The following is a 23,378-nucleotide window of genomic DNA, read 5'->3' on the forward strand; positions in this document are numbered from 1 at the left end:
AATGTCCATCAACAGAATGAATGGAAAAAGAAGATGTGGTATATATATATAATGGAATACTACTCGGCCATAAAAAACAACAAAATAATACCATTTGCAGCAACATGGGTGCCACTAGACATTATCATACTAAGCGAAATAAGTCAGAAAGAGAAAGACAAATACCATATGATATCACTTATATGTGGAATCTAAAATATGACACAAATGGCGACTTCCCTGGCAGTCCAGTGTTTAAGACTCTGCACTTCCACTGCCGGGGGCATGGGTTCGATCCCTGGTTGGGGAACTAAGATCCCGCATGCCGCGTGGCATGGCCAGGGGAAAAAAAAGTAAAATATGATACAAATGAACATATCCACAAAACAGAAAGAGAATCACGGACATGGAGAACAGCCTAGTGGTTGCCAAGTGGGAGGGGTTTAGGGGAGGGATGGAGAGGGAGCTTGGGGTTAGCAGATGTAAGCTTTTATATACAGAATGGACACACAACAAGGTCCTACTGTATAGCACAGAGAACTATATTCAACATCCTATGATAAAACATAATGGAAAAAATATTTTAAAAAAGGACTTATATATATGTATAACTGAATCACATTGCTGTACAGCAGAAATTAACACAACATTGTAAACTAACTATACTTCAATTTAAAAATATATTGATGAAAAAAAACAAAGCTGGACCCCGTATTCACAATTATCTTAATTTCTTCCCCTACCCATCATCAGTCCCTGCCCCCTAAAATGCCCTTGGCTTTCACCTGCCCCTGCCTTTGTTTGCCCCTCCTGAGCCACTCTCCACTGCTCTCCACCCTGCTCTGTACCCCCAGAACCTGGAGGGATGCATCAATGGGCTTCTTGTCCTCCAACTTCCAATTGAGTTTGGCACTGGCAAGAGATCAATGGGAAGGAGTAGAGAGAACTTGGTAAGGTTGGGGTATTTATTCTCCAAGTTCCCTCCCCGTAGGGTGCCAAGGGGCCGGCTGCATCCAAAGTTCTCAGCTCAAGTGTGCAGCCCTCTCTACAGTCCTATCTCCCCGATTCCAGTAGCCCACCCTGTCACCTGCCTAGAGGTCTAGGAGTGGCAGTAGAGTCCCACTGTTACTAATCTGGGGTCTTGCACTATGCCTTGTGGTTTCCCTATACTCTGCCCACACCTTTGTAAATAGTTTATGAAACTCTGCTTGAGCTATCCTAATCTGAGGGTGCTATCTGTTTCCTGCTGATACCCCTCTCTAATTTGATCTTATATGGGCTGAATGTTTTTGCTTACTGATACTTCTGTGTTCCTGCCTCCTAAATCACTGCTCTGCACAGAGACAGCAATCTCAGCCTCGGAAGTTGCATAGAACTGGTCTCATATCCCACTCTGCCTTCTATAGCTAGAGGACCCCGGGCCAGTCACTTTACCTCTCTGAGCATCAGTTTCTTCATCTGAAACTTGGCAATAATAGTGGTATCCACTCATAGAGATCCCGTGTGGATCAAACAACACAGTAGGGAGCGATGGGGAGTGTGACGAACTCATGCCTCAACTGAAAGGAAGTGGCAGCTCCCCAGATGTGAGTGATGGCTGTCATAAGGAAAGGCCAGCTCACAGTTATCAGTTCTTCTGATACTTTAAGGAGCCAAAAATCCAAATTTCTCTATGAAATCTCTTCTTTACTAAAATATCAGTGCCATGAGGACAATAATGACTATTTTATTCATTACCGTATCCCCAGTGACTAGAATAGTGTCAGGCACACAGAAGTGATCAAAAAACCTTTGTTGAATAATTATTCCAATTTTTAAACATTAGCAACTAGTAAAGACAAAACAAAACCAGGGCCATGCAAGTAATACACGACAATGGGAGTGAACATCCCCTTAAATTTTGCTTAAATATCCTAAGCACCTCACTCACCTCACTCCAGTCCCAGCCCTAAAACAAAACACTCCTATTAATTGCTACTTTAGACTTCTGCTCTAGAAATAACCACAATTGAAAGGTTCCAGTAAATGACGGATCTTTTTTGAGCCCTCTCCTAATTAAAGCCATATTTTCAAGAAGTGGGGTACAGCCATCATTTTCAGCATTGCCACTGTGCAGCCCCTAGTTCAGCTCACCTGCAACCAGGCCCTTAATGAACATGCTCAGGGCTGAGAGAAAAGTGATGCAGCAACTTGTTTTAGCCCAGAAAGCTTGTGGATCCTCCTCTCCCTCTGCCACAGACCGAGGATACGAACCCAGTGAGCTGCAGATTTATTACCTAGTTTATAAATGCCAAGGAGACGGCGCTCCAGCAAAAGAATGGCTTGGTGGATATACTGCGGTTAAATAATGTATGAAAATCACTTCTATTTTAATGGCACTTTGCGGTGATATTAATATTGATAAAAAATGTTAGCATGCGTTAGATGGTGTTATATTCAGTGAAAGATGAGTTTTGGCAGGCTCCAGGCCACTTCTAGTCTAGCCACTTCTAGAGGTGTGAGAAACAGCAATTCCCAGCTAATGGGTATTAGCACCTGTATGAAATAGGCTGGTTGGGTCAAATAAGACCAACACTTGACCTTGGCAAGTATCTTGTGGTGGCCACTGTAGGTTAACTGACCCAACAGTCCTAACCAAATCGCTCTCATCTAGTCAACTTCTCCTCTAGAGGTAAGGTTTTTCCCCAGCCTCTTCTGCAGTTGGCAGTGATCATATAAAATACAATAATTCATGAGGGGAATTCTGCTGAGTGAAAAAGGAAGTTCTGAGAAGAAAATGTGCTTTCCTGATAAAAGGGTCAGAAGTGATCAGTCAGAACCACCTGTTTCACTCGCTTCCTGCCCTGAATTGGGATGTGATGTCTAGATCAGTCGCAGCCATTTTAAAACCAAGAGGCATGGGAGAAGAGGACTGCGGTGACAGCAGTCTTAATGTGTCTGAGCCTCCAAACCAATATCAATAGCTGCCCAAATGCAGAATGAATAGAGGCCTATTTGTATAAGGCTCTGCAAGCTGAATGTTTTGCTCAGTACAAGTGAGTGCATTCTGATACTTATCTCAACCTCTCTGTGCCTCTGTGGTGTCATCTGTATGATGAGAATAACAGAAATGGTAACTTTAATGAAAATCTATTCAACGTCTTAAAATAGAACTTGGTACATAGTAAATCCTTAACACTAGCATCATTACATATTAATGAATAAGAAGCTACTAGGCTTTTATTTTTTTAACACTACGAAGGTCATCACAAATAATGCCTGAATCAACGTAAGCAAAAGGCTAAAAGGAAATAAAGACAGATGTGTGTGGGTGGGGGCAGCAGCAGATTTGGATTCAGGACATCCAAGTTCTAAATGTCCAACAATAGGGGAAGATCATGCCAACAAATGCACATCCACTCCATGAACTACATATGCAGCCATTTAAAATGCATGAAAAAGATCATATAAGGACATGAGGGTATGCTTATGACAAAAACAGGAAAACAAACACAAACAAATTACATTTAAATGATGACCCCAATTGTGTTTTTAAAAAGTGAAAATGAAAAGGTAGAAGCCAAAATAGTCATCTATAATCTTATGGGTAGTTTTTCTGCTTTATGATTTTCTGAATTTTCCAAATTCCCAGTTAAAAAATACTTCACTGTACAATAAAATTTTTTGATAGTTTAAATTTTTTTCTCTTTTACACTTTTCTGCATTTTCAGAATTCTTTTGCAGTAAACTCATATTACTCATATAATAAAAATATGTTAGTTTTTTTAAACAAGAAAACGCACTTGTTGCCCAGAGGCAGGTGGAATCTGACCAGCCTTAGCCGTATGGCAAGACCCAGGGCAAAAATATATTATGGTTTCTTAAAAGCTACCAACAATGTAATTTTAATATATTTTAAAGTATAACTGTGCTCCAGAGGGCGGAATTGATCATGTATAAGGGCTCACTCCTGCTTACCAAAGACATAGGCAGGGGAATTAGGGTGGACCTCAATGTATACTACTCTGTTTTCAGTCACATTAGAGAAACTGAGGCAGGGGATTTTTTTTCTTTCTTACCTTCCTTCTAAGTTTATGTGTATTCCTATGAATTTTTTTAGAATAAAAATTATCTTTTTATTTGAGATTCTGGATTTGTGTCACTGCTTCAGGAGTTTCTAGCTACATGACACAGGAGATAGACAAGATGTGTAACCTTTGAAAATTCTATTTCCCATCTCTAAAATTATGGTTATAATATCTACTTCACTGGGGAAAGTTACAGTCAACAAATAAAAGAATGTGTGTTAAAGTGCTTTATAAACTGTAAAGCCCAGTACAAACTTTAGTGAAAAGAACATAGGCTCTGATTAGGCAGCCTTGATTAACATCCTGGCTGTGAAACTTAATAGTGTGTGAAATTTAGGCGAGGTACATAACCTTCCTGAGCTTCAGTTTTCTCATCTAGAAAATGGAGATGATATCTTTTTTCATATAAGACACCTGGAGCACTGCAAACACCTACGATAGGAAAGTTGTAATCATACTGTTGCCTTTCCCAGGAAAAATTGAAATTAGCTCTTCTACTTGGAAGGGCCGCCCTAGGAGGTAGGAGCAGGACTTCCTTCAAAAACAGTTCCTCAAAGCACTTTAATGCCAAGAAGAACAAAGAGTAATGGGGCAAGATGCCTGGCTCCCCACCCCTACCCCCAGAGCATTTTTCAAGCCTCTGTGCCAACCAGACATCCAAGCTCTGAAATATTATCAGAGAAGAGGGCAAGAGAACCTAGATGTGAAAAAACATGAAAAAGGAACTGTGAAGGTTAACGTTATGTGTCAATTTGACTGGGTCACAAGGTGCCCAGATACTTGATCTAACATTGCTCTGGGTGTGTCTGTGAGGGTGTTTTCAGATGAGATTAACATTGGAATTGACGGACTGAGTAAAGCAGATTGCCCTCCCCAGTGTGGGTGGGCCTCATCCAATCAGTTGATGGCCTGCATAGACAAAAAGGCTGACCTCCTGGGAGTAAGACAGAACTCCTCCTGTCTGATTGCTGATCTGGGACATTTTTTCCCTCTGCTTTTGAACTCGAACTGAAACATCAGCTCTTTCTAGTCCTTGAGCCTGCGGGCCTTTGGACTGGAACTACACCTTGGTTTTCCTAGTTCTCAGGCCTTCAGACTCAGACTGGAAGGACACGATTGGCTCTCCTGGGTCTCCAGCTTGCTGACTCACCCTGCAGATCATGAGATTTGCCAAGTGGTACTCCGTAATCACATGAGCCAATTCCCTATAATAAATCTCTATGTGTATATAATCCTACTGGTTCTGTTTCTCTGCAGAACCCTAATACAGGAATCTTCACCTTAACTAACACAGGGGTTTGACAGCTGGGAGGACTTAAGAAACCACTGTGTCCCTAAGTCACTGAGTCTCAGCAGCCTTGTCATGTGGATAGACAGTGACTATTGAGTGTGTGTCCAGCTACCCACCGTGTCCCATCAATGTGAGCTGATAAATCATGACCTTCCCCTGTAATCTGAGGATGGCAAGTCAATACTTCCATTATTATTATTATTACTCCCAAGAGCATCTGACCTGTTCTCTCTGAAGCACAGAGCCGAAAGGATGATGAATCTGCCTCTGAGATCCCACCAATCACAGCAGGAAGGGAGGGGATGAGAAGGAAAGAAGAAATGTAAGCGAGGATACAGGGGGGGAAAAGAGAGTCTGAAAAAGCCTAAAACCGTTGCTTAAAGTGTTGTCCTAGAACTTCCTTGATAGAATCCCTTAGGGGTGATGGTTGAAATGGCAGACCTCAGGAGATGCTGAGTCTGTAGGTCAGGGGCATGACTTAGGAATCTGCCTTAATTAACAACCTCTTCAGGTGATTTTATGCACTTGAAGTTTGCACTTTAAAAACTTAGATCTACTGTTCACTGCAGGGAATGATCATTGGTAAGGATCTAGAGGTTTGTGGTCCTGCCCTTCATTTCTCAGAGATCAGTTTTACAGAATACCTACCCTCATACTTGTAGGAGTGGCCAGCATCTTGCATATCAATATCAGCTGTGTTTCAGTTTGGTGGAGTGGGGATGTCTCTTGATTAACACCCACAGTTCAGCCCAAGGGCTTGTTAAAACAGAAATTACTGGGTCCTATTCCCAGAGTTCCTTATTCAGTAGGATAAGGGTGAAGCCTGAACTTACACTTCTAATAAGTTCCCAGGTGATACTGATGTGGCTCGTCCAGGAAACTCACTTGAAAACCACTGGTTTACACGATGGATGGATTCTTGGAAAGTAGCACATATACGGTGAGAGTTCTTTTTCTTCTTATTTGGGCAGAAAAGCCTAAGTAAGGGAGAGAGAAAAATCGCCTGCTACCTCACCACCCACTACCCACTGGACTCCATACACAGACACACATACACACTTCCCTCTTGAAAAAAAAAATCACACTGTATATTTCCCTATGCCCACCTCCTTCACTGAACACGTCAGGAACCTCCATCCACTCTTCCATGACACACCTGTGCAACATAACTTCTACCAAATGCACAGCACTAGCACTTGTCTAGATTCATCACAACTGTATGTGAAATCTTCTTCAATAACTTCACTGTTTTACATGTATGTGGAATCTAGAAGAATGGTACAGATGACGTTATTTGCAAAGCAGAAATAAAGACACAGATGTAGAGAACAAATGTATGGATACCAAGGGGGAAAGGGGTGGGGTGGGAGAAATTGGGAGATTGGGATTGACACATATACAGTATTGATACTATGTATAAAATAGACAACTGAGGGGAACATACTGTATAGCACAGGGAACTCTACTCGATGCTCTGTGGTGACCCAAATGGGAGGGAAATCCAAAGGGGAGGGGATATATGTATATGTATGGCTGATTCATTTTGCTGTGCAGTAGAAGCTAATGCAAAATTGTAAAGCAACTATACTCCAATAAAAATTGATTAAAAAAATAATAACTTTATTGTTTTAATTAATCATGCTCAGTGTAAGAATCAAACACTAGAAGAAAATACAAAGAAAGAAAAACACATGTTAATTCCCACCACTAAAGAAATAATCCCTGTTGATAAATTGATGTACATTTTTCAATGCACATATTCCTTTATGCATTTATAATTTTACATAAATTGAATCATATAATCCACGCAATTTTGTAACCTACTTTTTCCACTTATGTAAAATGTTTTGATAAAGCAAATACAATCTCAAAAATCCTTGGAAAATGCATTACTTAATGGAATCACCTCTTACTTAATAAAAGTTCTCTTAGGAAATGAAATATTATCTTATATAGTGAATTTTCACCTACTCCTCATAGATCTACTGTGTTATTTTTTTAAGTGTGTGTGTGTGTGTGTGTGTGTGTGTGCGTGAGAGAGAGCATTCCATATTTCATTTACCAGGTTTGCTTTAGGAAGAGTTCACCTGCATTAAGGATTAGCCTTTTGCAGTAAACCACGAGTCTGTGCTCTAAGCCCCTGTTCACAACACAGATGGTCTGAAATCCAGAGCATTTGGAGCTTCTGGAGTAAATTCTGGAATTTCTCCAGCATCTAGGACTAAAGACACTGATCTCTGGTCTCAGTTGAGTTTCACCAGTGTTCCGGTTCTAGAATGAGTCACTGGCTAAAGGTCTAGTAAGCAAATGACAGAAATGGGCAGACTGAGAGGGGGTGGGAGAGGCCCTTAATACCATCAGTACAGCCCAGAGAGCACACGCATGTCCAACACCCACGCCGGGGGCCTTCAGAAGAACCAAGCACCCTTTTGTACCGTATAACATCATTACACTTTTTTATTTGACATCCTTTGGTTAATTTGTCCTCAATTTCTAGATAAGGCCTGATGTGAGATTCATTGAGATCACGCACAAGACGCACTGAGCCCAGTGCCCAGCATGTAGTGGGCACTTGATACACATCAGTGTCACTGAGAAGGCACAGTGAGAAGGCATGTGCTGTGGGCCTCCCACTTTGTGCCTGCCTCCCCTCCCTGGCCCAGACCACACCTGCATTCTGTACACATAAGGAGATGGACATTTCAGGACACCAAGACCCTCAAAGATGAATTTCCAATAGATGGGAATGCCTGGCTCCCCATCAAATCTAAAGCCTAATAAAGCCCAGATATTACTTAGGCAGACCTCAGACCTCAGCCCTCTGCCTAAAGGTGGAAATCATCATTATTGTAGAAAGCGTGACCCTCAGAGCAGACCAAGCTGACAGTGACACAGGAGGACAACAGAGGGCTTGACCTACAGCACACAGCTGACCATACTGGCAAAGGGAGCAGGCCTTCAAAACCCTCATATCCCTTTTCCCTGGGAGAAACTGGGAACCACAGTAAGGTCTAATCACAACCTCCTTTTGCCTAGTTTGGAATACAAAGACACTATATAGCCCTAATGTACTTACAGAAGGCAAGGAAGTAGAGATTCAAATAAATGGAGAGGGGGACCACAAGAGGGATGTATCCATGTATCTCATCCTAAAGAGGGACCAGCCAGTTAGCTCAGCAATCCATGCTGAAGAGTACTTGTCACATTCTGTTAATTCTGTCTGATTCCATGTAGAAGGGGAAAAAATCATTGCATGGCAGCGCCAGGCGTCCCAAGCTTCACTAAAGTGATTTTTCCCAAGAGTCTCCTATAACAGCATGGAAAGCACTTAGTACCGCACCTGGAACGTTGTAAGTAATTAATAAAGGTAAACTAGTAAAAGCAGCAGCAGCAGCAAAACTGACTTGCCTAGAGCATCCATTTAGCTAGTTAGAACGCTGCTCGGCTAGAATCCGAGTCTTCTCACAATGAAATGAGCGCTCCTCCTGTGAATCCATCCTCCCTATTGCTTCAGAGCCTGAGACTTGGCCCTTCTGTCTCCAGTCTTCCAGGTTCTTCAGCCGACCTCGGATCTGTTCTCTCCAATGTCCCTCGAGTCCAGGATGATAGAGATATCCCAGCTGAAGAACTAAACTTCACAGGTCTGACACTGACACAACCCATGGAATTCAGTTCTCAGAGCTGGGGATACACATAGGCTTTCCAGAGTCGGCACAAAGCCCCCCTCCTCACGGCCCAGGCCCGTCCCAGCCCTGTAAGATACAAGAGAGAAAAGCCAGGTGAATCCAGAGCCGCTGCTTCCCACGACCAGGTCTAGTTCTGGCACTCCTGAGTCCTAAGCACCTGGAGGCTGTGCTTCGCAGACACGCGCATCATTAAACATCATTAAACGTTGTAGCTGGGCTTTCCTGCCTTCCCTTACACATGCTCTCCCCCTGCCTGGAAAACTCTTCCCTCTCTCTCTCTACCAATTCATCCTCAGGTTCTCACCTTCAGTGTCACTTCCTCAGAGAGGCCATCCACAGCAGAAACTGCTAATTGTTCACCCTACATCTGTTCTCCCCTCCTTCTTTGGTAATAGGATCTCCAAGGTTATAACAGAGCCCCTAAGGGCACATGGACACCTGGCATATGACTTCCTTTCCCAGCCTCATGTGACTGAGCATTAGATGTGAGCAGAAATGATGAGCATTCCAGCGCCCCCTTCCCCATCTCAGTGCCGGCCTGTAGACTTGATGGAGAGTCGCCGTGGACCATGCAGATGAGGGCAGCCCCCCCAGGGGAAAGACAGAGCAACACGCCAGAAGATCCCTGCAACTGTGGGCTTCCATATGAGCCCCTCACTGCTTACACCTGCAGTACTGTATAAGCGAGAATTCAACATCTACCTTGTTCAAGCCACTGCTATTTGAGGATCTCTGTTGGAGCACTGGAATGTTACAGCTTTCCTAGTATCAATATCTATTCCCTAACCCCCATTAACTTCCTGCTAGTCTCTGTCATAAGATTTGGTTCTTTCCCTTCATAGCACTTACCATAATTGGTAACTACAAAATTTTGTGGGCTTCCCTGGTGGCACAGTGGTTGAGAGTCCGCCTGCCGATACAGGGGACACAGGTTCGTGCCCCGGTCCGGGAAGATGCCACATGCCACGGAGCGGCTGGGCCCGTGAGCCATGGCCGCTGAGCCTGCGCGTCAGGAGCCTGTGCTCCGCAACGGGAGAGGCCCCGACAGTGAGAGGCCCGCGTACCGCAAAAAAAAAAAACAAAACAACTTTTGTATAGTTATTTGATTCATACTTATCTCCCAAACGAGATTATGTTTTCCACAAGGGCAGAGCTCATGCTAGGGCTTTTTAAAGTATATATAATAGTTTTATTGAGATATAATTCACATATCATACTATTCTCCTATTTAAAGTGTACAACTTGTTGGTTTTTAGTATATTCACTGAGTTATGTAACCATCAACATAACCAGTTTTAAAACATTTTCTTCAAACAATCCAAATGGATTGTTTCCACTTTTTGCCTATTATAAACAATGCTTCTGTGAACACCTGTGTACAAGCATATGTGTAGATATACATTTCCATTTCTCCTGGGTACATCCCTAGGAGTAGAATTGCTGGTCATATGGTAACTCTATTCCAGACTGTTTTCCAGTGGGGCGGCACCATTTTCAAAGGCTACGAGCAGTGTATAAGGGCTTCAGTTTCTCCACACCCTCTGCCAAGACTTGTTATTATCTTTCTCTTGATTATAGCCATCCTGCTGGGTGTAAAGTGGTATCTCATTGTGGTTTTGACTTGCATTTTCCTGATGACTAACGATGCGGAGGCTCTTTTCATGTGTTTACTGGCCACCTGCACGTCTTTGGAGAAATGTCTTTTCATAACCTTTGCCAAGCTCTTAATTGGGCTGTTTTTATTATTGAGTTGTAAGAGTTCTTTACATGTTCTGGATACAAGTCCCATGTATATGATTTGTAAATATTTTCTCCCATTCTATGGGCTTTTAACTTTTTTGAGGAGTGAGTGTGAGTGTGTGTGTGTGTGTGTTCTCCACAACATTATTTCCAACTTCTAGCATAATGTCTGGATCACATAGGCACTGCAGTGATTTGGGAGAAAGGAAAGAAAGGGAGGAAGAAAGGGAGGGAGGAAAGGAGGGAAGGAGGGAAGGAGGGAGGAACTTTTAGAGACCATGTGGTTTAATTTCCCTATTCTATAGATGGAGAAACTGAAGGCCTCAAGACATTAAGATACTGCATGATGAGATAGTAAGAACAAGGAGCTAGAAGTTAGAACTGGGTTCTAGTCTCCAACCAGCTGTGAGAACCAGGCAGGTCACATAACCTCTCTGCACTTCAGAGAACTCCTGGAAGAACTCCTTCAGCTACTGGAAGGAACAACGTGAACGAACACATAAGAAAGCACTGCTTGAACATGAGTTATAACTGAGGCCCAAGATCAAATAGCTCAATCAGTCAAGTCAGAAAAAGGTGGCAGGTGGCCCGATTTCTGGTCCAGGGTGCATGCTTGGGCATTATAACGCATTTTTCAGGTTGTTGCTGATTTCCATCATCAATCGGGACACCTTCTGGTTCAACACAGGGAAGTATCCCGAATCACACAAATTCTGAGTCTTCTTCCTACCCGCAGAGAGTCTCAGACAAGAAGTCATGATCTACTAAGCGTAGCCCCCGAGCAGGGATTGTGTCTCATTCACTACGGAATCCTCAGCACCTGACACTGTGCCTGGCACATGGCAGACGCACAGAAGTATTGTTTAGTGAATGAGCGAATGAATGAACAAATGAGCACATGTAGTATGAACCTCTATCCCACAACCTTAATGAAGCAGATGGGAATAAATTTACGGGGTAGAAGGATTCTGAGGTAGCATCTGGGCATAGCTAGAGGCTGTAAAGCGTAACAATTAGAGAGCAGGCTCTAGAGTTTGGTGGCCAGGGTTGTAATCCCAGCTCTGCCACTGGCCAGCCTGGAGACCCTGGGCACATTACTGACCACTCTGAGACTGTCTTCTCATCGGACTAGGAGGATAATAATAGACCCACCTCACTGAGTTGTTGTGGGGAGTAAAGAAGATGATGTGCACAGAACACAGTGTCTGGCATGCAGTAAACACTCAAGAAATGTTAGCTTTATATCAGAATCAGGAATGAATGATGTGATAGATTAACGAAGTCTGCCACGACTGCAGAAAGGGAAAGAGGCAACGACGTATTTTCATCTCTACTTAAATGTACATCTGTTTATATCACCGTGCTACCCCCATGCCTTCCACTCCTTCTGTTCCATGCCAGGCTTCATGCTCTGTTCATCCATGGCCCTAAGCCAAGGCTCCAGGCATTTTTCATTCTGGTTGGATCCACACAATTTGGTGATTACTATATAAACGTCTTGTATTGCTCAGGCTGCAGCATCAATTCCGCTTATTGAAAATGAGTCACTTGGCGCTCACTTCCCCCCGGGTGGCATGGAAAGGCTTCTCCATCATCCTCAACTCAACAGAGCCTGTCACACTTAGGATTCAACATCACGTACAGAGCAAATACCCGCATTTGAGGGGCTCCACTGTTTCATCGCTTCAGTAAGTCTCGCTTCCCCCTTTTTTTATGAAGGAAAACCAAGACATGGAAGGGGAAAAGGGATACCCTTACCGCAAAGAGCTCCAGCTTAGATGACCCTGAGATACAAGAGCCAGCAACACAGAAATCTAGTGGGAAGGGGAGAGCCACATGACGTAAAAACCACCAACCACCAACCGCTTGCCAGACCTACGCAAGGCTTTATATGCAAGTCTCACTTTGCTTTCACAAAGTGGTGGTAGGAAGTAGATACGGTTGCCTTCTTCACTGAACAACAAAAAAAAAGCACTGAGGAAGAAGAGGAAGGGGGGAAGAGAAAGGGAAAGAGGGTAAAAGCTAAGCAGTTAAAACACTTACCCTAGCACACACAACTAACAATTGTAACCATTCTGCCCCACTGCCTGCCTCTTGGAGAAAGAACAACAACAACAAAAAAAGTTCCTTCCCTAAAGAAATTTAAAGACTAGGTAAGGTAGCGATGTATACAGATGAAAGATAAGTAACTGTAGAAGGCAATATATAATATATGCTAAGATAGGCTCAAAGAGATACTGTACAACACGGGGAATATAGTCAATATTTCATAATAACTGTAAATGGAAAGTAAACTTTAAAAATTGTATAAAAATAACATTATTTCAATTAAAATTAAATATATACATATTAAATTAAATATATATACATGCTAAGCCTAGCGTCAACAAGAGGGGCCTGCAGCTGATAGACGGAAGACCTCACTCTAGGAATGGTCCCCGGGAAGGCGTGCTCCGCCCACGGTCGATCTCGTCTCCATAAATGGAACCCAGTGCCTGGGCTAAACCTTGGCTTACCTGACTCCTCTTTCTTTCGCACCCTCCCTTCCATCCCTCTGCAAGGCCTGTGAGCCCTCCCTTCACAGTACAATGGAACTTAACCCCTCTCTCTCACCCAAGCCGCCATTCACCTCCAACGGAGACCCCAGCAATAGCCTCCTTGCTGGTCCCCTGATTCTACTCCTGCCTCTACTGTCCACCCTCCAAACAGCAGCCAGGCAAATCAGGTCAGTGACTCCCCTGCATAAAGCTTGCCAGCTTGCTCAGAGCAACACCCAAACCCCTAGCACGGCATATAAGGCCCGTGTGACCTGGCCCCGTCCCGTCTCCAGCCTCATCTCCCACCATCCTTCCCTCACTCATCCACTCCTGCCCAAGTGGCCTCCTTGCCGTTCCAATTCCTCCATACTGCTGCCTCTTCCTGGGATGCTCTTCCCCCTTACTTCTTCCAGAGTCTTCTCAAGTGTCACCTCATCCAAGTTACCTGACCCCCTACCTCAAAGAGCCACAGACGTGCCCATACTCACCCCCATGCACACTATCTCTATGCCTACTTTTTTCTTCTTTACAGGATTTCTCACTCTTTGACAGTTATGGCTACTTATTTATTTACTGCCTGCCCCACAAGAATGAAAATTCCATGGGGGTAGGCACCTTGACAAGAATAATGCCTGGCATAGAGCAAGTCAGTTCTCTACCTTTTTTTTCATTATCATCCCCCAAAAGAGACTTTTTAGAAAGATTTTTTCCTAATCACCCCCACTATGAAATTTTAATACCATAGACATACTATATATCAGTTCATGTACTATATGTATATCTGTGCTTTATACATAAAAAGAACGAAATTTTTCACCTCCTGCAAGCCAATTTTTGTGCCTTTGGGGGTGACAGTTCCCCTGTTGGGAATGCAGAGAATAGGTGCTTGATAAATATTTGTAGAATGGATAAAACTCCTGAGGTGGACAGCAGGCTGAAAGACAGACATTATTCAAGGCATTAAGTTCGGGTGGGGAAATTCCCAGCGACCTTGCCACCCAAGCCTCCAGTCTGCAGTGTGAGTACATCCTGTCAAGCTGTGTCTGGTGACTATGCGGTATATGTCTAATTCAGTTTTCAGCTTTTTTTTTTTTTTAACCCTAATCTTATTTTGCATCCCAACTCCCACTGCTATTTTAGATGCTTAAATTCACTTTTCCTTCACCCTCATCCCCAGGCACACTTTAAAACCCAGAGAAGCCCCCTACCCCGACCCCATTCATGCATAATACATTCTTCATCCACAAACCTTCATTGCTTTCTATGTGAGCCAGACTCTGGTGATGAAAAGATGATTATGATCCAATTCCTGCCCTCTGGAAGCTGTAGGCATGTGAGGGTAGACAGGATGTTTAGTACAGCATACCAAGTGCCCCAGTAGGAGAAGGGACAAAGTGCTTTTAAAGGACAGTGGAATCTCTCCGTCCACATCCAGCCATTCATTCATCCATCGCTCATTTACAGAGCACCTGCTATGTGCCAGGCTCTGGAGCACGATGCTGGAGACAGCAGGGAAGAAGATGAACACGGCTGCTGCCCTGATGCTCCTGGAGGTGACCAAATAGCAGGAAAGACTGAGGTCTCATTGACAATCATACAAAACAAGTGAGCTCAAATGTGAGAAGCACTGCCAATGGAAAAGTACATGATCCTACCAAGCACCTGGTAGTTAGGAAAAAGTGACATTTAAGGAGAAATCCTGAAGGAAAAATAGGCTGTGGTCAGGAGTCCAGGCAGAGGGAACAGAATGTTCAAACACTCTGAGATAGGACATGAGCAGGCACACAAGTGGGGACCGAGATGGACGCCTCTCCGGGGGATGGTACTGAGACCAGCCATGGCACAGAAGTGAAGGAGGCCCAGGCAGCCAAGGGGCAGTTCGCATCACCCTTGCTTAGGAATCAGGGGAAAACAGAAGAAACAGGGAAGTGATGTGATCCTGCCTGCATTTTTAAAATATTCTGGCCGGATGTGATGAACAGTTGCGGGGAGGGCATGAAATAGTCCCGCATATCCATCATGCAGTTTAACACTTGATCCTGTGGGGTCTTGTATCCATCAATGCATGCCTTGTGAGACGGAAATTCTCAAAGACAGGTGTGATATTTTCAACCTCTTTGCCCTCCCTCCCCATAACAGGGGTACATTACACATGGTAGACGATTAGAAAACATTTCTCAAGTAATTGTTCTACGATAACAAATTCTATGTCTTTCTTATAATGAACACTTCGTTCCCTCTGCCCTCTGAAAGATTCCCTCCTGTTCCCAGTTGCTCTCCCACCCTCCACCCAACTGTCATGTTCTCGTTCTGAAGACCACCACAACTTTCAGATAACCTCCTCACAAGCTCTCTGAACAGTCACTGCATCACCTGGACAGGGGATATCAGGGACCCCACCTGTACGGGGTCACCCAGACCCTCCAACCTCTGGTTCTTCAGAGTCTGCATCACCAATGAGGCAGGAGTTTGCTCCTGCACTGCTGAAGCAGCCAGGTCACAGTGAACTTCAACTGCACAGCCAGAGCCATTTCTCAGCAGGAATGGAGAACAGGACAGAGCAACTCAGCAAAGTAATTGCCTCCTATTTACCGGGACGTACTCCACATTATAAGACATTTTATCAACTTCATGAGATTTGTAGTCAGAAAACACGGAAACAAAAGAACAATACAAAGGCCTTTTAACCATTGACTGTTCACATTTATCAACACTCCTGTTCTACCCATTATTAGCACTTCCCCGGTACAGAGCCCAGGAAACCTAAAGTTGTATTAAATCAATAAAAACCTGAATTCTCTTTTAAGACAGAACTCCTTGTGTAACTCTGTTGGGTAAACGTATGTAATTTATCCTACGGAAAGAAACCCACACCTGACTTGGTCTTGGTGTGTTATGATAGACGAATTATTCATTTCCGTTTCCAAGAATTCATGTCCTTCTTCTTCATGTATTTTCCCCACTCTTTGAGGAAAAAATAAAAACTAACCCAAAAGTTGTTATAAATAAGATTTTGCCGCCCCAAAATTACTACTGTGGCACTTTGCTCTTGCTATATACACTTAGAATATAGGAATGAGTTTCTAGTATGTGAGGCTTTTAGGAGAGCTACTCATCTGGTATAACTTTGCAAATCTAAAATCCTTTCAGAGCTAAATGAATCCTGGTCTTCCAGTTCATTTCCCAAAGGTATAAAGGAGATGCTTCCAAATTGCTGTATATGCTCACTACTAAAAAAACAGTCCCTTACATAGCACTTTATTATTATTTTTTTTTATCTTAAACAGTCTGAGTGATTATCTCATTTAGGTCTCCACACACAGCCTTAGGAGGAAAGCTGGAGCAGACGTGGCCATATTAAAGAAACTGAGTTGACAAATCTTTGCCAGTAAGAAACTGCAGGGTTATCCTCCAGGGTTGAACTTCACTAGCCCTTTGTGTAAAACAAAATCCCCTTATAAACATGAGGTGAGTTCCTATGAAGAGAAAAGAGACTTAAAACACAACTCACCAAACAACTGATTGCAGCCCATGCACGGGAAGAGGGTCAGGGAGGCACCTCTAGGCTCTAGGGCCCACTTGGCCAGGAATCAGGCAGAGCTTACTACAAAACAGGCTTAAAGTCTGCAGAAACTGATGGCTGGATTCACTCAGCAGAAGTGGGAGATACTTCTCTCTCTGGTCTTCCAGCCTATCCACTTTAAACTTGGTAACTGTCTCCTATTGGTGGGGGGGGGGGGGGGGGGGGGGGCGGGGAGGATTCTAAGTTCCCTGTCCCTGTGTCCATGGCCTTGACTGTCTCTCCCTCTATCCACAGGCTCTGCCTTATCCAGGGTCCATGCCCTTGTGGTTACTAAGGTACCAGTCTCTGGGGACTTCTCTGACTCCCTCCCACTTCCCCAGCCTTCGATGCTCACCTGTCAAAACACTAATTTCCAGAGTATTAAACTCTTCGGAGGCACAAACTGTAGAATTTTGACCTGAATGTACTCACAGAGGACACTCAAATAAATGATAATTATACAATTACCATAACAGCTAAGATGTATTAAGTGCTTATTATGCACCAGCCACTGGGCTAAATGAATTATCTCACTTAAAAGTCACAAAAAAAAGCTATGAGGAAGGTACAATCATCAACATCATTTTAAAGATGAGAAAAGGTTCAAGAGACTTGCCCAAGGCCACACAGCCAGAGAGTTAAGGAACTGGGATTTCAACCTAATCATTCCAATTCCCGAACCCAGGTCCCCAACAGCCCAGCGGTACAGGCTAAGTGAATTAACCAAGCTTCACTGAAGCCAGCAAACTAATGAGCCCCACCCAGACTCCAGCCCCTCCAGCTCAAGCCAGGGCAGTCCTCGCCTCTTCAAACCACTCCTGGTTTCACTGGAGGAAGTGAGCCCTTTGGACGAAGGTAGAAAGAGCCCACACCCCCTCCCCCATATCAGCCAGCTCTTCTTACACACTGGAAATAATCATCCCCATGAGAGGGGTTCTCGGACAAGCTTAACAGCAAACATTATGGTTTTACAAAAGCTACTGCTACAAAAGGGAAAAAAAAAACCTCTGGGTGACTAAGTCACATGAATTGCTGGAAGACAAGTCTTCCATCCAGCCCTCTCTGAACTGCAAGATGATGGTGTGTTTCAACGATAAATGAACACAGCATTTCCAAAGCCACCAAGTGAATGAATCGAGCAAACCCTCAGTCTTCTCCTCATCCCAGATTTCTCTCTTCCCACTGGCATTACTGTCTTGCTTAGAGAATCGTTTCTGGGCCTTTCTGCTGTTCCACAAAGCTGGACTGTCACTTAAAGGCCTGTTCACTAACTGGAATTGCTCTTCTGTAGCTGCAAATAAAAATCGCAGGCAGCTCGGATGAGTTTATCATGGGAGCTGATTAATTAGCAGTTACAGAGCCCTGAAAATAGAGTTCCATTTCATTAACATGTAACTTTGGGGCAAATATTGTTAGGCTTTAAACACGTTTGCTCTGTGGTGGGGAAGCTATGGAGGTAGTAGAAAAATGGGAAGTCTGTGTGTTTATTAGAAGTGTGAGCAAATATAAAGGGCTTTTTAAATAATAGTAATAGCTAACATTGGGCTAGGATCTGTCCCACCAGTGTCTGTTCTGAGTGTTTTATGTGTATTTGCCCAAATGGTAAAATGGTCTCCTAGGACCATCGTAGGAGACAAACACCATTATTGTTTGCATTTTACAGAGGAAGAAACAGAGGCACACAGCTGCTGAACGGTGGAGCCAGGGTTAACGCTCAGGCAGCTAGAACCAGACCAGTGGTTCTCAGCTGGGGTGAGGGTGAGGCATGCAGGTTGGTCCCCAGGAGATATTTTCAGTGTCTGAACATAACTTGATTGTCGTGAGTAGTTAGGGCTGTTAACGCCTCTGGTGGGTAGAGACCAGGGATACTGCTAAACATCCTACAATGCATAGGACAGCCCCACAGCAAAGAACGATCAGTCCCAAAATATCAGTGGTACTAAGGAGGAAAAACCCTACCCCAGAGCCTAGTCCGTGTTACTGTGTCCGAGGCTTGTGCTCAAGGAACAGGGCGTTCTCTACAAGACGCAGGTCACCAATGATGACCCCTCCCTGTGTACTAGAGAGGTACATGTGTTCCTTCCTGGCCAGTCACCTCAGCAGCAGTTAACACCCATACACAGGGCTAATACTGCCTTCCTTCCCTGAGGTCTGGACATGACCTCTTAAAAGCCTTGTAAGATCTCAGATTCCCTAGCAAAAGCTATGAACTCTCTAGAACTAATATTAATTAAACATAGGACGTTGAGGCAGAAATAGCAAATGCATCAATAGAATAAAAGTAAGATTCTAGAAAGACATCTGTGTATATGTGGGAATTTAGGACCAGGCAAAAATATATCCTTTCAAGTCAAAAAGCAGCCGAGAGGAGTACACAGGAACTCTCTGTACTCTCTGTGCAAATTTTCTGTGAATCTAAAGCTATCCTAAAGTTAAAAGCTTATTAAAAAACAAACAAACGAACTGCAGAGGGGGAAACTGGCATCTATAGAGGAAAATATTAACTTCAGATCTGTCTCACACCTTATGAAAAATACACTTCAGCTGGATGAAAGAGTTAACTGCAAATAAAATAAATATAAGAATAAATCTTTATAGCCTTCACTTCAGAAAGGCCTTTCTAAACAAGGCACATAAGCCATCAGGGGCAATACTGGCAGGTTTGAGACCACCTACGTGGCCATACAATCACACACTGAAGACAGAAGGGGTGTCAGTTCAGTAGAGAAGGAATCAGAACTGTTTTCTCAACTTTCCTCTGGGAGAAACTTCACAGCCAAAGCTCTGAATCTCCAATTACAGAAGTCAAAGGGAAAGGGCCCAGGTGGACTCCCGCTGTCATTCCCCTCTAACTAGCTTTAGATTTAGAAGGGAAATTCTCCTTCCTGGTGTCACGGGGCTTGAAGGAAGTCTCTGGCAAGCAGATGGCGTGTTACTGGTGCATAGAGCCTAAGTCTCGGCTTTGGGAGAACAGGGGGCTCTTTCCTTGTTATTTTAATATCCGAGCGGATCTGGATGACAGTTCCTCAAGCAGTGGGAGCAGTGGTCACAACTACTGTAGGCCAGGCAACCTCTGGTCCCCGCACACCAGGCCCCCGGCCAAAAGATGGCACTGCATGCCTCCCCGCATACCTCAGGAGACAAAGCTAGAGACAGCTGTTCAGCTACACACGCAAAACCGTGGTATTAGTTTCCTCTGAGATCTGTGTGGTTTTATGCCCACACCTCCAAGAAATACTAAAAATCCAAGACAGTCATTTTTTCAGCATAACCTTGAACGTTTATCCCCAATAAGGAACATATCCAAACGGTCATGACCTTAAAGATATAAATTTCTGGCAGAGTAAGGAGCCTAAGAAAAGTCTGTATAAAGGGGTAGGGAAGCTCTTGGCCACCCTCTGATAGTACAGGCAACTGTTTGCAGTTTCTCAGTATCTTTTTTGGAGAATCAAAGACATTTTCCTAGAGAAAAGACAACAAATATCATGTAAAACATTATATCAGAGCCGATCTGGAGCGGAAAAAAATCAGAAGATCTGAGTTCGAGTCCCTCCTGGGCAGTGGGGCTTTCAGTAGGTCACTTGACCTCTTTGAGTCTCAATGGGTAAAACGGGGATAATTCATTCATTCAACAAATATTTAATAAGCTCCCATTATGTGCCAATTCTACTATCTCTACTAACCTTACAGATTTTATGGGAGAATTACACGAAATGACCCAAATGAGAATGCTTTGCAAATTGTAAACCATAAAAATACTTCATTAGTGATCATTAAAATAAAAAGAATGTCTTGTTGTTATTAAGATTGAGGCCAGGACCAAAATAAGGAACTTTTACCAGATTGTAGAACAACCAGAGGGATGAATCACCATTTGAATTTTAAAAAGTACCCAAAGCTGGCTTTTCGGATCACACCCAAGCCTATAAAATGCTGACAGTCAGAGAAAATAAACATTTGCTACAGATTTAGCCCAAAGGCCCACACTGAGAAGGTAAGACTACACTAAGTTTCTTCAGGGTCCTTGGAAAAAGGTGGGATGATAGGAATTCAGAGATAAGAGGATAACCAAGAATCATCACCGGCCTTCCAGTCAGCACTGCACCCCATCCCATGCCTGGGCCTGGACAGATCCTGAAGAAAAGACTCCGACCCCAGCCAGTCCACGTGCTACCAATCCAAGCAGCTCCAAACTATCTGAGCAAACCCCCAAGTCAAGTTTCTACCTTCTTCTCCCTCTGTGAACTCCAGCATAAAGAGTTTGCTTATCTGTTCTCAAAAGTGCTATGACTAAGGATAGCAAGGTGATTTTTATTAAACAAATGAAGAGAAATCCACTCTATTCAAATCCATAGTTTACAACATGGGGGCAAATGTCACCAGTGTACAGCAATCAGAAGAGTTTGGGGAAAAATCAGGCAGAACTCTGGGTAAGCAAGTGAAATAATGGACACTGAATGTACAGGTCCCAAAAGACAAGAAAATACAATAATACAGTTAAGTCTTTAAGAAAGAAAAGCTACGCTATTTGCCCCAATAATATAAAGTCAGGTTCAGCATGTTAAAAAAAAAAAAAGACTATTTTCAAAACACAAAAACTCTTACACCGAAAGGCAGGACTGAATGAGATCCAATATTATGTAACAACCTAAATGGGAAAAGAATTTGAAAAAGAATAGATACATGTATATGTATAACTGAATCACTTTGCTGTATACCTGAAACTAACACAACATTGTTAATCAACTATACTCCAGTATAAAATAAAAAGTACCAATATGCACTATGTAATATTTTCATGCTACTGTCACTGCAAGGAAGTTCATGACTTGCTAAGTAGAGGTTACAGTCTACAACTCCAGGGTTTAAAGCATATTATTTTATCATCCCTATAGGTTCTACACCACTTCCAGACTCCATCCCACCCCACCCTGAAAATAACGAAAGGTTAAAAATATTTTCCTTGTGGGAATGGAGTCACATCTTAACTAAAGCACTGGAAATCTCTCCAAGGCCCTGACAGTTTTATATTTATAGACCGTGACAGAAGTCTCACCTACTTTTTAACGTCATTCAATATGCCTTAAACATCTTGATTATATCTTTAATGTGCCATTTACTCTGCAATAACCCACTGTACAAAAGCCAGCTACTTTTCAGACAGAGGATACGTACATAATAAATCAGCCTGCCATGATTATTTTTCCCAGCTCATACTCACAGCGAGCTCCTAAAATTTCGTTTTACTTTGTCTTTCCAACTCAGCGGCCGTTCTTCCCCTCCTCTGTTTGCTACTCCCTCCTGTCCACCCGGCCCACCCAGGCGTTGCCGCTGCCCGGGTGTTACCACTTCACTCGGCCCTGCTGCCGCCGTCCAGGGAAGGAAGAGCGCTGTCAAGTGTCTTGGAGCAAGAACATCTTTCTGGAGAAAGGCTCTTGCTCGCAGGGGTAGAGGAAGGCACGCAAGGGCCTATTTGCATATGCTTTTATTCCATTTCCACACCCTGCACGCTAACGCTCTCTGGAAAGTCCCTTCTCGATTCCCTCCTGGGCGCAGAGAAGGGGGAAAAGGCTGGGCCGGAATGGAAGGTTCCAGCCTGGCAGGGTCAACCTCTCCCTGGGGAATAGCCTCAACCTCCCTCCCGCTGCCCGCTGAGTCTGGACCCATGGGCGGGGGCCCGGGACCCTCTGCACGCGCGCTGGGGAAGCCGACGACGCGCTCGGCCGGCGCGCTCTGGAGAGTTCTGGGCAGGATGCTCGTGCTCTGCTCCAGCCTCCCCCGGGGAAGTTCTGGTCAGGCGCTCGGGTCCCGGGCTTCCTGTCTGTACTCTTCGCAGCCCCGCGGGGAAACCCCCGAGAGCTCTAACCGCTGCCCAACGAGCCCGTCCACCTTTCAAGTATGCGCAGCTTGAGTTTCGGCTCAAACCTCAATTTAACGTTAACCATAAATAAGTAAATAAAGAAAGAATGAATAAATAAATAACACGTGTGCAGGCATTCATTTAAAAAGAAAGAAAAGAAAAAGAGGAGAAGAAAAGAAAAAAAGAAAAGAGAATTAGCCTTTGGGGTCAAGATCGGTGCTGCAGATACACAAGGCCTGAATCTGTTTGAACAAATGGGTGCTTTTAAACTGGCTGCTTGAAGTGAGCGCTGACCTGGCAGGCAGGAGACCCGGAAATGTTTTTCCCAGTACTTTTCTCTGAAATGTGGAGATACAAAGCTGCCTCACTCAGCTAAGGATAACAATAATAGCTCAACTTTAATGGGCTCTTACTATGCACCAGGCATTCTGCTCAGTGTTTCACAGGCAAGGGCTTTCCCAATCCCACAGCAGCATGCCAGGGAGCCGGTATTATGATCCCCATTTTACTGAGAAGAGAGTCTTATCTCCCAGGAGGCTAGGGTGACTTGCCCAAGGTCACACAATTAGGAACTGCTGCCGGGGGTTCCACCGTTTGCCGCTCCTTTTCCCAAACTGGAAAGGCCCTCCTAAACCCTTGGAATATGCAATTGCAAA

At 43.9% G+C, this 23,378-nt stretch overlaps 1 long non-coding RNA gene across 10 annotated transcripts in view; it reads right to left on the reverse strand.

Annotated features, from left to right (window-relative positions):
• Positions 1 to 22,346, reverse strand: part of LOC137222151 (uncharacterized) — a 169,897-nt gene extending 147,551 nt beyond the window's left edge. For 2 of the 10 annotated variants that reach the window (XR_010942349.1, XR_010942355.1), the window contains exon 1: positions 22,084 to 22,337. This is a non-coding gene — a long non-coding RNA (uncharacterized lncRNA). Of the gene's footprint in view, positions 1 to 22,083 lie in introns of all 10 variants that reach the window. The other 8 variants (XR_010942353.1, XR_010942357.1, XR_010942358.1 and 5 more) reach the window with 8 other exon arrangements.
• Positions 22,347 to 23,378: the final 1,032 nt, after the last annotated feature.

Source organism: Pseudorca crassidens, chromosome 3 (assembly GCF_039906515.1).
Source record: "Pseudorca crassidens isolate mPseCra1 chromosome 3, mPseCra1.hap1, whole genome shotgun sequence".
NCBI classification, from domain to species: Eukaryota; Metazoa; Chordata; class Mammalia; order Artiodactyla; family Delphinidae; genus Pseudorca; species Pseudorca crassidens.